This window comes from Agelaius tricolor, unplaced genomic scaffold, assembly GCF_023055355.1.
Source record: "Agelaius tricolor isolate 1412-34295 unplaced genomic scaffold, bAgeTri1.0.p SCAF_15, whole genome shotgun sequence".
In the NCBI taxonomy this organism is placed as follows: Eukaryota; Metazoa; Chordata; class Aves; order Passeriformes; family Icteridae; genus Agelaius; species Agelaius tricolor.
This window is the reverse complement of record NW_027269275.1, coordinates 19,256,914-19,273,186: the sequence shown is the minus strand read 5'-3', so window position 1 is coordinate 19,273,186 and position 16,273 is coordinate 19,256,914.

Sequence of the window (16,273 nt, the reverse complement as noted above, 5' to 3'; positions counted from 1 at the left end):
AATCCTGTGGCAAACGGTGAGGGGGAAGAAAAACAATCAACATTTATTCTGCAATAATTCTGAATGAAGATGTGTTTCCTGAGGCAGAGAGGAATAATTGCACAGTCAGATGCCAATGCTGTGTTTAAAAGATCCATCCACAGTATTTAACCACATGCTGCCTTTTACAAACATGGGATTGTGGTTCTGTCAGTGCTATTTCCACCTTTCAGTGGAATCCAAAGATCCAGGAATGCTGCATTTGCATGTATGAAGTCATCAAAATCCCTTTTCCCCCCCGTTTATCCAGTGTGCTCTGACGACTTTTTTCCAGAATGAAGCTGTAGGGTTTGTGTTGTTGGATGCTGACGGGTGGAAAATTGGTTGTTTAAATTCCAGGAAATGTCTGATTTTTCAACTCCAACGGGTTTGTAATTAAGGAAGAATCCAGCTGTCAGCCAGGGGAGGAATTATGAAATGTTAAAATCACTGGGGGCGATGGAGAACAATTAACATTCTCAGCCGTCGGGCCGGGGTCTCCAAGCGCGGGCTCCGTACCTTGCACGCGCTCGTGGCCTCTTCCACTGAGGGCTCCTGTGGGATTTGGACACGACCAGAGAACATTGCATTACTTCAGCTCTTCTGGGGTCAGGAAAAAGTCATGGAGTGCTGGAGTTTCTTCTCCTTGAAGTCCACAGTCAAAGGTCCGGAGCCAAGTGAGTCGGGTGATGAGTTTCAGCTCCGTTGGCTTCGGTGGCTCCAGGGGGAAGTGCAGCCACTGAGGAGCTGACACGGGGGCTTTGGTGGGAGAGGGATTGTGGAAAAGCAGCTCAGGATCTCACATCAGCCCAGGCAAAGCTGAGTATTGTGGTCCAAGGGCTTAGGAACCAGAGCCAAGCCGGGCTCTTGCTGCTGTTGTGCTGGGAGGAGGAGGAAGGTGAAGGCAAAGAGACAGAGCCATGGGGTTGTGGTGGGGTTGGCATGAACAGAGCAGCTGTCACTGCTCAGCTGGAGCCTGCCCAGCCTTGTGGTTGTGCACAGCTTCTGGTGGGACCCTGGCCTGGGGGCGACCCTCTGCTCTGAGCACCTGAATTTGGGTTACAGCGCCCGGTTCTGTGTTTAGTCCATGGAGACAGATCCTGGTTCTGTGCTCGGTCTGTGGAAACCAGGGAGAGACTCAGGACCACGGAGCTCAATCCCAAGGCAGCCAACCCACCCAGCAGGACTCTGTAAGAAGCAGTTTAAGGAGCAGTTATCTCATTCTGGGCTGTGACTGTTCTTGTTTTATTAGTCTGTACATCCAGCCTGGATTTCTACCAGCCCAGCAATCAACACCAGCGTATTGACACGTTTGGAACCGAGGTTTATTTAAATCTGTCTTTGCATTTGTCCAATTCTGTGTTATATATAATTCTTTGGCACTCCTGTGTTGTGCCCACATTCCTCAAGTGGAAAGCCAGCCTTGTGAGATGCAAGTCACACTCATCTCCTGTCAGCTTTAAAAGGTACTGGCTGGAGGACAAAGTAGCTTGGAAGAAGTTTTGATATTATCTGGAAAGTAAAAAAAAAAAAAAAAAAAAGAAATCCAGGATGTGTTATAGTTGGAAACAATCAGCAGAGATAATGCTGGACTCGGGGAGGTGGAGAAGAAGCAGCCAAAAGGTGACCTGGAGGGAGGGAGTGTGGAATTACAGAGAGCACAGAGTGTTAGGAACCACGGTTGTTTCCTGGGACAGTGAGGAATCCACGGACGGGCTGGGAAAGGGGAGAAAGTCACGTGAATTCTGCTCTGCTGCTCTCCTTGCCCAAGCTGGATGTGAGTTACAGGGGAGCTCAAGCCAACAAGCTGGATCCCAGCTCCCTTGTCCAGATCCAAGTTTCATCTGCCTGACTCTCCCAGTGTTTATATGGGAACGCCTTGGCCGGTGTCATCACTCCTTGAGATGTTACAAAACCAGGGGAAGTGGGATCAAATGGGGTCCAAACTCATCCACAAAAGATCAACCCTACAACACTGGGCTGGGAGCTCAGAGGTGAACCCCCAGCCCTGTTCCCCTGCTGCTCCTGAGGTGCTGGACCCCCACCCATCCCTCCTGTCCCTTGAGGATGCCCCACAGGAGCTCTGAGCCTACAGGGGCTGTGCTGGATTCCCTCATTGCTCTGTTCTGGTCACCCAAATGAAAACCCCAACACCGCATGGGATTGCTTTCCCACTCCTGAAGAGCCCCAAGCCAAGCCAAGAGGCAAATTTTGGATTTGCTCAGGTTTGACCCTTCTAAAAAACACAAGGTGAGCTGAGAACTTGGGGTCTAAAGCTGGATGTGAGCTGGGCTCAGATCTGCTGATAACAGTCCTATCTCTCTTTTGGGGATGACATAAATATTTAAGAGTGCTCAGCCGGGTGTTTCTGTGAGGAACAGGAATAGTTTGGGATAAGAAGATGAGTCACGATTCTGAGATAGTGCCTGGCTGTTACTGGAACACTGTAAGGCAGCTATATCGAGTCTATATTAAGGAACAAGATGAATAATTATTTAAGGATGAAAAGCCACATTTCTTCATAAAGAGAAAATGTTAGCAGCTCTGCGAGTCTCTTCTTTCCAACAGCAAGAGTTTCACAGAAAAGAAGTGATAAAACAACCAAAAAAAACCCAAGAAACAGAAAGTGTGTCTCACATGCAGGGCCAGGAAACAAAATTCCCATTATTTGGGAATTATCTTCTTAGATAGAGATGTTTTGGTAGAGATAAAGGTGTGTATTGAGAAAGGACTGCTGTGGCCAAGGCTTGATGAGAATCTTGGATTGGGATTGTTCAGCCTGGAGAAAAGAAGGTTTTGGGGTGATCTATTTGCAGCCTTCTAATGCCTGGAGAGAGATTGTTTATAAGGAATTGGAGTGACAGCACACAGGGGATGGCTTCCCACTGCCAGAGGGCAGGGATAGGTGGGATATTGGGTAGGAATTCTTCACTTTGAGGGTGGGCAGGCCCTGGCACAGGTGCCCAGAGCAGCTGTGGCTGCCCCTGGATCCGTGGCAGTGTCCAGGGCCAGGCTGGACAGAGTTTGGAACAACCTGGGACAGTGGAAGGTGTCCCTGCCCATGGCAGGGAGTGGAATGAGATGAGCTTTAAAATCCCTACCAACCCAAACCATTCCACGATTTAATGAAATATTTTCTAACCTTCACTGCTCTAATCTCTGAACCCATAGAAGCTGTGAGCATCAATGAATTCCACAGGATACAGAAAATGCATATGGAACAAGACCTTGGGCATTTCTCACGGGGAGGGCACGCAGAGGCTGCTGTGGGTGAGCTGGGCACCAAGTGACCGCAGACACTGCTCTGAAGGACAGCCTGACTTTAAACCCTCTTGATAACCAATCACCTGTGCCAACCTGTTTGCCAGGATAGGAGCAAGCCCAACCTCTTAAAATAAAGTTTGAAAACCAAACAAAACCTCCTCCCCTTTGCATCAGAGCCATCCTCAGCCCTGCCCGCTGCATTCCCGAGCTTGGGGCGGGACTGGGAGCAGGGAGATGACATTACACACAGCCTGTCAGCACACACTCCCAGAGCCCAGGCACAGCAGGACAGCCTGGCTTGTGACAGGTGGGAAAATGTTCTGGAAGCAAAGCTTTGGGAAGAGTTACAGCCACGGAAGACGACGATTCCCTTTGCACTTTATCAGCCGTGCTTCCGATGGGTGCCGAGCTCTTGGCTCGTCCTCTGGGATGGGATGTCAGATAAACAGGGGCTTTGATGGAGCCTTCCTCATCCCCAGCCAGGGAAATGCAGGATATAAAATATGGGAGAGCAGGTTCTGGAGTAGGTGTAACCTGGAGAGGCTCCACAGCATCGGCGGGGCTGGGCTGGTTTATCCAAGCTGAGAAATCCCGGCTGGAATTGAGGATATTTCTCTGCCTTGCTCTTGGAGGGGTGGGAAAAGGAAAAAAAGAAGTCATAATGAGGATGGACTTGTCATGGTTTTGAACAATGGCCTTGGAAATTCCTCTTCTGGCAGCTCATGGGGAATGTCACTCGTCAGGGGAGTGGGATCCTTGTGGAACCCTTCCCACTCAGGACATTCCATGATCCCAAACCCTTGGGTGGCTCACAGGTGCTCCCTGGCACAATTCTGGGTGGCTTTAACCAACCTTTGTGGGGGGAAAAAAAGAAAAAAAAGCAAATGAAGAGGCAATGAGATTGATTTAGCTCCCTCAGGTCAGTAATTACCAGGGGTATGATGCAGGCTGTGTTGTGGGAAGATATCCATGATTAATCCTTGGAATTCACCACCACAAGACACGGCTGAAGCCAGAGGAGCTGCTGATTTCAGTCCCAGCCTCCAGGATTATGTGAGCAAGGTTGTGTTGGATTTGATTAGTTTGGGAAAAGCTCAAAGCCACAGCAGCTTGGATGAAATCAAAGCTTTACATGTTTTGGTGCAGGGCTGAAACCTGAGCCAAGGGCTGTAGGGGAGCCTGACAGGTTATTCCATAACTTCCCAAACTGGGGGTCCTCCTTGCAACTGCGACACCACACAACAGGAAAAACTGCTCCACAAATCCAGCTGAGGAATTGCCCAGGAGTGTGCAGACCTAAACTCAGTCCAGGGGTAAAAAATCTCTTCCCTGCTCCACAAATCCAGCTGAGGAATAACCCAGGAATGTGTAGACTTAAACTCAGTTCAGGGGTAGAAATCTCTTCCCTATTCCAAAAAATCCAACTGAGGAATAACTGAGGAGTGTGCAGACCTAAACTCAGTCAAGGGGGTACAAATCTCTTCCCTGCTCCACAACCTCCCAAGGAAAACCAGGGGATTTTTGCTGATACTTTTGGTTATCCCATCCTCCCCACTACAGTTGTGCTCTTCAACTTGAACTTGGCCACGAGTGGCTCCATCGGGAGCTCTGATGGATGGACAGGGGAGGCTCTGATGGATGGAGAGAGGAGGCTCTGATGGACAGACAGGGGAGGCTCTGATGGATGGACAGGGGAGGCTCTGATGGACGGACAGGGGAGGCTCTGATGGATGGACAGGGGAGGCTCTGATGGACGGACAGGGGAGGCTCTGATGGACGGACAGGGAAGGCTCTGATGGACAGGGGAGGCTCTGATGGACGGACAGGGGAGGCTCTGATGGATGGAGAGAGGCTCTGATGGACGGACAGGGGAGGCTCTGATGGACAGGGGAGGCTCTGATGGACGGACAGGGGAGGCCCTGATGGACGGACAGAGGAGGCTCTGATGGATGGACAGAGGCTCTGATGGAGGGACAGGGGAGGCTCTGATGGACGGACAGGGGAGGCTCTGATGGACGGACGGACGGACACAGAGGCCTCGCGTGTCTCCTCAGGCCGGTTCCCTTCAGCAGGTGTTTGCTGTGTCTGGGCCTCCTCTGTTTATAGAACCCCTGTTCCATTTGGAAGGATGAAAAATATCACTGGCTTTTATTGTAAACAGCCTTCTCTTCCCTTAAACACTGAAAGGAAAGGTTACAGGATTAGTCACAGGCCTCTCCCCCCACCCCACCTCGCTCTGCTCTCACTCCCAAAACCCAGCAGGGACAGATCTGCCCCAGGGCTGGGGCTGGAGCAGGGTGTGGGTGTGGGAAAGGGGGAAACCCTGGGGTCCAGCCCTGTGTGGGACCCCTGCTCTGGGTGAGGGGTGTCTGCAGCCTGGGGGGTCTCTGGAGCTGCCCAGTGCTGGCTATCAGCTTTCAAACACAAACTTGGATGAGTGTCCAGGTTTTATCTTCTGTTTGCTGCCAGCAAGGCTCATTTTGATTTCTTTTCCTTTTTTTTTTTTTTTTTCCCCTTCTTTTCTTGGTTTTTATTTTTTCCTTGACTGAAAGCTCCATCAGGGAAAGCCAATCTTTTATAATGACAGAAGCAGAGCCAGGCATCTGTGTCAAAGGGCTGAGAAAGCACAACGAGGGCTGGCCTGAGCTTGGTGCTTGGGTGAGGTGGGTTTGGAGACAAGATGGAAAGGGTGGATAGGTTTGGGATGTGGAAATCCAAGCTGGAAGCAGAACGTGGTGGCTTTGCAGTGATCTTAATGCAGACCGAGCTCCCCAGGACTTTCTGCAAGAGGCTGGGACATGGATAGAAGGAGTTTTCCACATTAAGGCCATAAAAAATTGGTGCAGTTTGCCCAGAGAGACGGTGGATGCCCCAAAATCCGAGTTCAGGTTGAACAAGGAGCAATCTGACGTCCCTGCAGGAAGGTTGGACTAAAAGACCTTTAAAGGTCCCTTCCAACCCAAATAAATCCAATTTTTTTGGCCATCACCAGAGGGGCAGCCAGGCTCAGGGCTCAGCTTTGCCCTGGGCACGGGGATAAATGAGCTCTGTGCAAAGCCCTCCAGCTCCAGAGGGGCACGAGCATCTTGACAGGGCCTCTAACATAAGGCATGTGTGCGTGTGAGAGCCGTGGCATGAATCATCAGGGAGCTTTATTTAGGATGCAGAGTCAGAGAAAATTCCACCCCTGCCCCGGGAGAAGGGGAAAGCAGGTGTTTTTTTCCATAAACTGTCCTTAGCCCTGAAGTTAATGGCCATAAATTAAAGCAGCAAAGGGAACAGCAGATGTTGCTCTGGGAATCCATGTGCATGGAGGTGAAAACTGGAGGGTTTTTTTTCCCTTTTTGAATCCAAATCCAAAGAGATGTCACACCTTTTTCCTTGCTGGCTGACGGCTCACAGGGATTTGAGAGCTGCACCTTCCCACCCTCATCCCAGCACAGGGATGGGCAGGAATCCCAAATCCCACAGCCCCTGCTCCCCGCTGGGTCTGGGTGTCCCTCCCTAGAGTGAGTTGCAAGGGATTTGTTTGTTAATTGAAAGAGCCCCCCCAGTACTCTTGATGAGATCTAATTCTCCCTTTTTTTCCCCTAAAATCGCTCAATTCCTGCCCTGTGGATCCCTGTGAGGAGGCACTGGGGGCTTGGCACCCAGAATCGCCCAGGCACATCCCACTCCTGCTGCTCCCGGGCATGGAGAAGGGGGAAAAGATGTTCCTTGTGGAAAAATGCCTTTGCTCATGGCAGGAGGTTGGGATGGGATGAGCTTTAATGTCCCTTTCAACCCAACCCATCCTGTGATTCTGTGATCCTCAGCTTTTTCCTTTTTCAGGCACTTTTCCAAGCAGATTTACCCCTTTCCCATTTGCTTCAATTCGCTGATCCTCCAAAGCAGGCAGGAGGGGAAAAAAATAATAAAAGGAAAGAAAAAAAAAAAAAAAGAAAAAAAAAAAAAGAAAAAGAAAAAGAAAACCAAAAGCCCTGGGGCTAAATTGAAGCCATTAGTAGCCTCCAACTGATGACAGGGCAATAAATTACTAATTAACCTTGGGGGCGAGTTCAACACCTTGGGGATAAGTGTGAAAACACGCGGTAATAAGGCCTGACACGGGCAGGCTCCCGCCGGGCCGGGCCGGCAGCGCTGCCGCGGCTGCTGCGGGAATTCTGCACGGATTAGGGAGCGGCACAGGGAACACGGGGCTGGGACCTCGCACCTCGCCTGGCCTCAGTCCGGAAAAAAAAAACCCAAAAACCACAAAAAAACTGCATTTCTGCCTTGTTTTTGCAAAGCTGCTTCTTCCTCGGGTGTCCGAAGAAGAAAATATATATACATACATATATATATATGTATGTATGTATATATATTTATATATTTATATATTTATATATTTATATATTTATATTTATATTTATATTTATATTTATATTTATATTTATATTTATATTTATATTTATATTTATATTTATAAAACATATATATATATAACATATATTTATATATTATATAAATTATTATATTATTATATAATTATTATTATATTATATACATTATTATATTATTATTATATTATTATATACATTATTATATATATATTATTATATACATTATTACATTATTATATACATTATTATATTATTATTATATTATATACAATTATATTATAATTATATTATTATGTTAATTATTATATAATATATATTATAATATATTGTATATAATATATATTATATATTATATATTATATATATTAAATATACAATATTTAAATATATAATAAATATAATGTTTAAATATATCATAATATTTATATATTTTATATATTAAATATATATTTTTATATATAAAATATATATTAAATATATATATAAATATTCTTTTTTTCTCTTCCTTATATATATTTAAGTGTGGTTTAGTGCAGCCACACTTAAAAAAAATCTATCTATCTATCTATCTATCTATCTATATCTATCTATCTATCTATCTATCTATATCTATATCTATCTATCTATATCTATATATGTGGTAATCACATCATGCAGGAGATTTTTTATGTCTTTAAATGCAGATGTATGGATATCTCCCTGTGATTCCAGGAGCAGGAGGAGAGTGTGGTAATTATTATCCCAACCTGAGCCCAGTCTCTGCAGGTTTTCTGTGGTGGTTTGAATTTTATTCCCCAGCAAGGAGGGGGAAATGCAATCCTGACCACCCACGGAGAGCTCTGGAAATGTGACCACGGTGGGGACAGGGGGCTGTGATTGCAGGGGGCTGTGGCACCAAGGAATCCTCATCTCTGTGCTGGGTGATGATGAAGAGGCAGCACACGCTCGAGGCAGTGAAGGGCAAAGCTCTTCCCACATCACAAAAAAACCCCCAAACATCCAAACTTTCAGCTTAAAGAGCAGCCCAAAGCCACCTCTGCTCTGAGACCCCCCCAACTTCTCTTTTTAATCGTTTTTATTTCCCCTCCTACTGGGGTGAGCATTTGCAAGGTTCAGTTTCTGGTTCAGTTCAGTTTTTGGTTCAGTTCACTTTTTGGTTCAGTTTTTTCAGCATCTTGCTGCTGATGGAGCAGGGGCTGTGCCAAGGCTGTTGCAGCAAGGTCCTTTCAGCTGTAATGGTGCCTGACAGCTCTGAGAGCAGATAGGGCTCAGCTAATCATATTTTAATAGCCCTACCTTGTAGGGAAGAGCTGGCTCAGAGTGTACCCAGTAATATTTTAATTTCTGAGCTCTGATGAGCATAATTTTGAGCAGGTATTCAGTTTCTTTGTGCTCCAAATCGTGCTCCCAGATGTTCGATGCCAACGGGCTCTAAAGAGCAACTGCACAAATATAATATTTAATACCCCATGTCAGTTTGGGTGTTCCACTCAATTTCCTGGAGAGATCTTTAAATTCATCTTATTTAGCTTGAATACCCAATCAGTTCCATACTCCAGCTCTGTAATTCCACATAACTCAGTTCTCTAATTTCTGGGATGCAAATGTGGAGCAGATGTAAAGGGGGAGTGCAGGGAAGGGGGGGATGTTCCTGCACTTTCTGCTGGGCTGGTTATCAGGGAGAAAAAGCCTGGCAGGATTGGCAACAAATGCAGCCCCAGATGCTTTGGGCCCTGAATGAGTGTTTGGAAAGGAGGAAGGACAACCTGATGTCCCTAACCATGAGGAATCATCCAGCTCACGATGGAATAAGTGCTCCTGTCCCATGACGTGAGCCTGAGCTGCCAGGCAGGTGGAAAGGGGGCACTGAGATTCCAGGGTGCTGATGATAAAGGGGAGTTTGTGGCTTTCTGGGCAGAGAATGAGCTGTGATGCCCTGGGATGGCTCTGAGGCAGCAGGAACTCGTTCCTTGCTGGTTCCTCTGCCACTCTGTGACCATGAGCTGCCTTTTCACCTCTGAGTAACCCGTGAGTGACCTCCAGTCTCTGTCCTCACAGCTCCTGGCGCTGTCCTGGGGTTATCTGTGCACTGGGAATCAGCAACAGCAGCAGAAATCCCCTTTCCATGCCCTGGCTCCCACCTCCTGCCCACTGCTGTCCCCACACCAAGCCCAGCTCTGCTCCAGAGGATTCTGCATCAATCCTGACCCAGATCCCTGCCCAGGAGCCCACAGGGCTCAAAACTGGGCTGGGACAATCCCAAAGGCATGGGGACAGACAGGCCAGTGACACAGCCCCTCCAGCAGCCCCAAAAATGCTCTCAGGGCTGGAAATCAGGGCTCAAAACTGGGCTGGGACAATCCCAAAGGCATGGGGACAGACAGGCCAGTGACACAGCCCCTCCAGCAGCCCCAAAAATGCTCTCAGGGCTGGAAATTTGGGCTCAAAATTGGGGTTGGGAGAATCCCAAAGGCATGGGAACAGACAGGCCACTGACACAACCCCTCCAGCAGCCCCAAAAATGCTCTCAGGGCTGGAAATTTGGGCTCAAAATTGGGGTTGGGAGAATCCCAAAGGCATGGGAACAGACAGGCCAACCCCTCCAGCAGCCCCAGAAATGCTCTCAGGGCTGGAAATTCAGCAGCTGCCACTCACAGCATCATCCATCACCACGGGCTCTTTGAACACTGCTGAGTTATTTGACCCTTTTTTTTTTTTTTCTGCTTTCAAAAGAAACACAATAAAAATGCAATTCTGGCTGCTGCTCTCTGAACCCAGCTGACCAAGCACCATCCATAGCATCAACCAGGGACTGCCAGGGACTTCCTTCCATGATTTTCAGCAATTCCCCTTCCTCCAGCTCCCTCCAAGCAGCATTAATCATGGGTTTCTTCAGAGAAAATGGGATTAATCTGCCCTCTTGCCTTTTCCCTGGTGTTCTGCAGCAAACTTGGGGTGCCTGTGGGGTCCTGTGCATCTCCCAGCCTCGAAAGGAAGCAGGAGTTATTTCCTCACAGCATTTCCTGCTCCTCCCAGGTGCTCACAGCCCCCTGTGAACACTCAGGTAAAGAAAAAAATCCTCACTTTCTCCAGGTTTCCTTGCCAAAAATAAAAATGTATTTTTGCTGACTGACCTGTGGGAAATGAATCTGTAGAATTTTTTTGAAATAGCTTCTAATTGTAATAGTGTGAATTATAACATATGTATTGTCTCATCCTTCTCATGAGACTAAAAATAAAATAAAAGTTTTTAAGAGACCTCTCAGTTACCCCATCTCTAAATCAAAAAGAAGTAAAATCCAACACTGACCCAATCCCATTTCTTCAATTGAAATCTCTCAGCAGCTTCAAAGGCTGCTGGATCTGGACCTTTGGGGATGTTCTGGGAAAGCTCAGAGGCTGTTTCAGAATGTGAGGAGGTGAATGTTTATTTCCACCTGTTGGCATCTTTAGCAGCCCAGGAGTTTCTCCCTTTTCTCCTCCCCAAAGGCATTTTCCAAAGGACTCCTTGGGGATGTGCTCAGTGTTAAGCAGACAAGTGTAATGCCATGAATGTACCCATAAAACATTAAAAAACCCCAAATTCTGTGTTTTATCTGATCTAATCCCAGTCTCTCTCTCACACTGACAATGTAGATCCTTCATGTCATGTCTTTATTAAAAAAACCTCTTTAAAACCTTTTTTTTTTCATATTTCTTTTTATTTTACTGAGAAAACCACTCATATTCTGCCACATAAAAGTAGATTTCCCTTCATCTGTGGCTGTGCTGATTGCAAAGCCTGGGAGATCTTCAATTAAATCACTTGGGCTTGGTGCATTCCTTTCAGAAAAAAACATCAAAACAGCATTTGTGTGCCATTACAGATAAAGCATTATCATTCTTTGCCTTCTTGCATTATTTATTTTCATCCTCTGAGTGAAGATCCCTCACTCAGCTCTGCAGACAAGGATGGGACTCTCTCCCTCCTGCAGGGACACTGGGAATTACAGGATTATTATTATTATTATCATTATCATTATTATTATTATTATTATTATTATTCAGTTTATTTTCATCATTTTATTTTTATTTTTAATTTTATTTTTATTTTTATTTTTATTTTGATTTTGATTTTGATTTTGATTTTCTTTTGTGACACCTCCCCCTCCATCTCTGCAATGTCACTTCAGCTTTCACCACGGATTTCCCCAGAACTGGAACATTTTGGTGAATTCTGAGCTCTGTGTCTCCAACCTCCCCCAGGTGCTTCCTCAGACAAAGAAGAAGACAACAAAATTGTCCTTTTCTTTCACCCAGGACCCTTTTTATGCACTGAAAATAGAAATATCATTTTAAATTAGATGCTCAGAGAGACACATTCTCCTAAATACAGATGAAATCACTTAAATATTTTGAAACTGGCAATCTCATATATTTTAATTATAGACTGCAGTGATGTTCTGCTGAAAGCAATTACATTGCAGCTCTTCCCACACACATGGGGAAATCCTGGGAGTTGGAATTCACAATGACTTCAGCATTTAAGGCATCAAGGATGTTTTTATTGAAAAATCCAATTTTTTTCCAGTGTTTTACAACAAGGCAAGAGGTTCATTGTTCTGGCCACAGCCTCATTGAATATGTGAGGGGTAATTTAGGCAGGTGAAGGTGTCTGTGTTGGTTCCTGAAGCAAAAACACACAAGAAAAACCTTTTCCCCCCACTTGTTGAACAGCCTCTTGTTTTTTGCTGAGAAAATGACCCAGCCCTGCTTCGTCAGGACTTTTTAAAACTCGCCACGGCCAGCAAAGATATTTCTGTTTCAAAGCAGAGAAATGCTCCCCTCCAGAGCTCCAAAGGAAGGAAATCTCTTTCCCTGGCTCGGACTGGCCAGCGCGCGGGGCTGGAGACGCTCAGCTCCAGCTCGTGCTACTGATACCCCTCAGAATGAACCAGGATGAATGGGGCCCTTTCAGCGAGCCAAGGAACGGGCAGGAATCACAACCATCCCTTTCTAGCCAGGATTCCGGAGCGCGGGGTGAGGCCAGGGGCTGCAGGAGAAGGAAAGCAGCGATTTCTCCGCGGTTTCCACGGCGTGTTGGAAGCTGGGGGGGATCTCCTCGCACGCAGCCCGAGTTCACCAGGGTATTTCTGGAAAAATCCTCCTTGCCCAGGGTTTTCTGCTGGGAAGCTGAGAGGAATGAACACAATGCTTATCTGATTGCTGCTCCTGTGTTTTGCTGCTTTGGAGTGCAGCTTGGGCATTGTTTACCAACAGGTGAATGCTTGATTGGTTCCGTAGGAATTGTTTTTAATTAATGGTCAATCATGGTCCAGCTGTGTCAGACTCTCTGAGTCAGTCACGGGTTTTTATTATTCATTCTTGTTTAAACCTTCTGATGTATCCTTTCTCTTTCTTTAGTATAGTTTTAGTATAGTATTCTATGATATGATATGATATTGTTAATATAATTAATAGAACATAAAATAATAAATCAGCCATCTGATTTCTTCTTTTTAATAATAAATAATATAATATAATATAATATAATATAATATAATATAATATAATAATAATATAATATAATATAATATAATATAATATAATATAATATAATATAATATAATATAATACAATACTATAGAATAGAATAGAATAGAATGTAATACAATATAATATAATGTAATGTAATATAATGTAATATATAATACAATATAATACAATATAATATAACCAACAATTATATTTTAATATATAATATATATTTTAAAGATATAAAAATATATAATTCTATTTTAATATATTTTAAAACCTTTTATAATTCTTTTTAATAATAAATAATATCATATAATAAATATAATTAATACAACATAAAATAATAAATCATATAACATATAAAATAATAAATCAGCCTTCTGAGAACTTGGAGTCAGATTCTCATCTCCCACACCCAAGCACTTTGGGCTGCCCTTGACTCCCTTCCAGCCCTTCAGTGCCATGGACTGGGGACCATGAATGGGATCCTGCCCATCTCCTGGTGGCCCTCAGGTGATGCTGGGAGGTGGCAAAACATCTCCTGGTGCTGGTGAGGTTTTCCTGTGTGCTTCACACGGCAGAGCCCTGCTCGGCTGAGAAGTTACACTTCTTTCCTGTTATTCCAGAACTAAGTGCTTTGCACATTTGGGAAATATTATTAAGTAATAGTCTGAGTGACGGGCTGTGGTCGGAGTTAATTTCTTCCAGTTCTCCAAGTGTCTAATTACACTTTCTTCAGTGCTAAGTGGATGGATTGTGTCGAGTGTGCAAAGGGCTCTTGTTTAAATTTAAAACAAAACACACACAAGGAGAAAAGCCTGGGTTCATCAGTGAAAGTCAGGGCTAGGGACACAACCCAAAAATCTTCTGGCAGCTGTGGTGGTTCTGCACATCTTCCCCCAAAAACCCACTGGGCAGCACATACCTGGTAAATCAAATAATCCCTTTTATACACCTCCAGTATTTCCCAGTTTAAAGCTGAGCCTGGCTTTAACTTAGACCCAAGAGAAGACCTTGTTAGGCAAACACAGGCAGCCCCATTTTTTAAGGAGTTATTCTCCACTTGGCATCCCTGTGAAGGGACCCTGTGTCCTGCTGTCCCCTCCTGGTCCAGGCTGCTGCCAAGGGAGGTGGGCTCTGGAAAGGGCTTTGGGCTGATGTGTGATGGCACCCTGACTTTTTAAGATTTTCTAAGCCTTCTGAGGTTTACCTTCTTGTAATGAACTTTTTCACACACTTTAGGTAAATAACTTATTGTTTTGCATTCTTTTATGGAAGAAGAGAAATTTGATGGACTGTTGGTTTGTCCAGTGTCATTGGAGAGGTGGCACTGTCACTTTTGGAAATCTAGAAATGTTGGAGGCAGAAATTAAAAAGTCCCTTTTACCTTGAAAAGAGCAGCGTGTCAACATCACATTATTTTGTGTCCCACAGTGACAGTGTTTGATCCCAGAGCAGGGTCAGGGCAGCAGAACATCCATGGAATCCCCAGCTGAAAACAGGGATTTGGTCAGACCTCCTGGCTGGGGTGTGCTTGGAGAGAATCTGAGCACCTCTTGATGCTGATGGGAGACTAAGAGAGGTTTTACATGGAAACAGCTCTCAACAGAAGGACAAACTCTGTTTGGAGGGAATTTCCACTGTAGCCACATTTCACAGAGAAAAGCAAGGCACAAGAATTCTTCCCAAGAATATTTCTGGGTTTCACATTCTCTGAACCTCAGAGAAAGGAAACACAATTCTTATCCTTTGCTGTGCCTGTGTTTGTACAAAAGCAGAATGCAGTATGGAGATTGTTTACCCACAGTGATGGTGTTTGGGTTCCTTGGCCTATCAAGTGTGTGTGTGTGTGTGTGTGTGTCAGGACTGTTGGGGGACAGTCACGGGTTTCAGAACAGCATGTGCAGCTCTGTGCAGGGTTAAGTGCTTGGCAGATTCAATTTTGAATGTATAGAATATGGAATAATAAAGTCATTAATCAGCCTTCTGCTATCCATGGAGTCATCATTCTCTCCCCTCGTCGGGGCCATCGCAACATTACAATATTTCCACCTCTGCTGTGGCCAGTTTGGGAAACCCAGGTGATTTTCTGGTTGTGGTTTAAAATTTCTTGGGGTAGGGGTGGCAGGGGAGAAAAGAGGGGCAGAGCCACACGAGGGGCTGAGGGACAAAGCAGGGACACATCACCCTTCAGTGCCAAGGACAAGCTCTAGGAAGGCACCACCAGCTTGGTCATGCTCATCAACCACCATGTTCAACCTTAATTTGGGTTGATCAGAAGTTTTTTTTTACTTTGGCCATGCTCAAAATAAGGATTTCATGGTTATCAGATCCTTTTTGGTGGCTGTGTTCGCTGATTTCTCTGAGGAATGGACACATCCAGTTGGGAAGGTGGCTTGCAGGACCAGACTGCAATCCTGTGAGACCAGGCAGGCTCAGGTTGTGATTTATTTTTCTTTCCTGGGGTTTGTGACCGAATCAGACGGGAGAGAGGAAGTGAAGGTTTGTTCTTTCTAAAGATTTATTTCGTTACATCTGCAACAAGTCAAGAGGAGAATGGGGTAGAAAGGCTTTTGGTTTTGGGCCTGGAACAAAGCTCAGGACTTGAGATAAACAAATGGGGGAAGGAATTATCAAAGAGAGAGCTGGCCACAGACTTTGTTATGAGCTTTGTGTAACAAGCTGAGAAACTTTGGGAAATTAAACCAAACTGGAAGTGCACAGGGGTAAGAGGAGAAGCAGATGATTGAGGCACCTCGAGGAAGAAAATGGGGATACTTGACATGGAAAACATTGATTTGATAGCCATGGACACGCTCTGCTGGCTCCTCCAGGAGTGAAATGATGATGTTTTCTTGGTTTTTACATCCCTGAGACAAAACACTGGCACTGCTGTGGGCAGGGATTGTGACCCTGGGAGCTTCACCTCCTGGGTGTGAGGTGTGGCAGCACCCACAGCCAGGAACTGCATCCACACACGAGATTTTTCTCAGAGCTGGCTGCAAAAATATCCAGTAATTTTGATTTCCTATTTACAATTGTGAGTAATTGAAAAGAAAAAACAGAACAACAATGTCACCCCATCCGAGTTT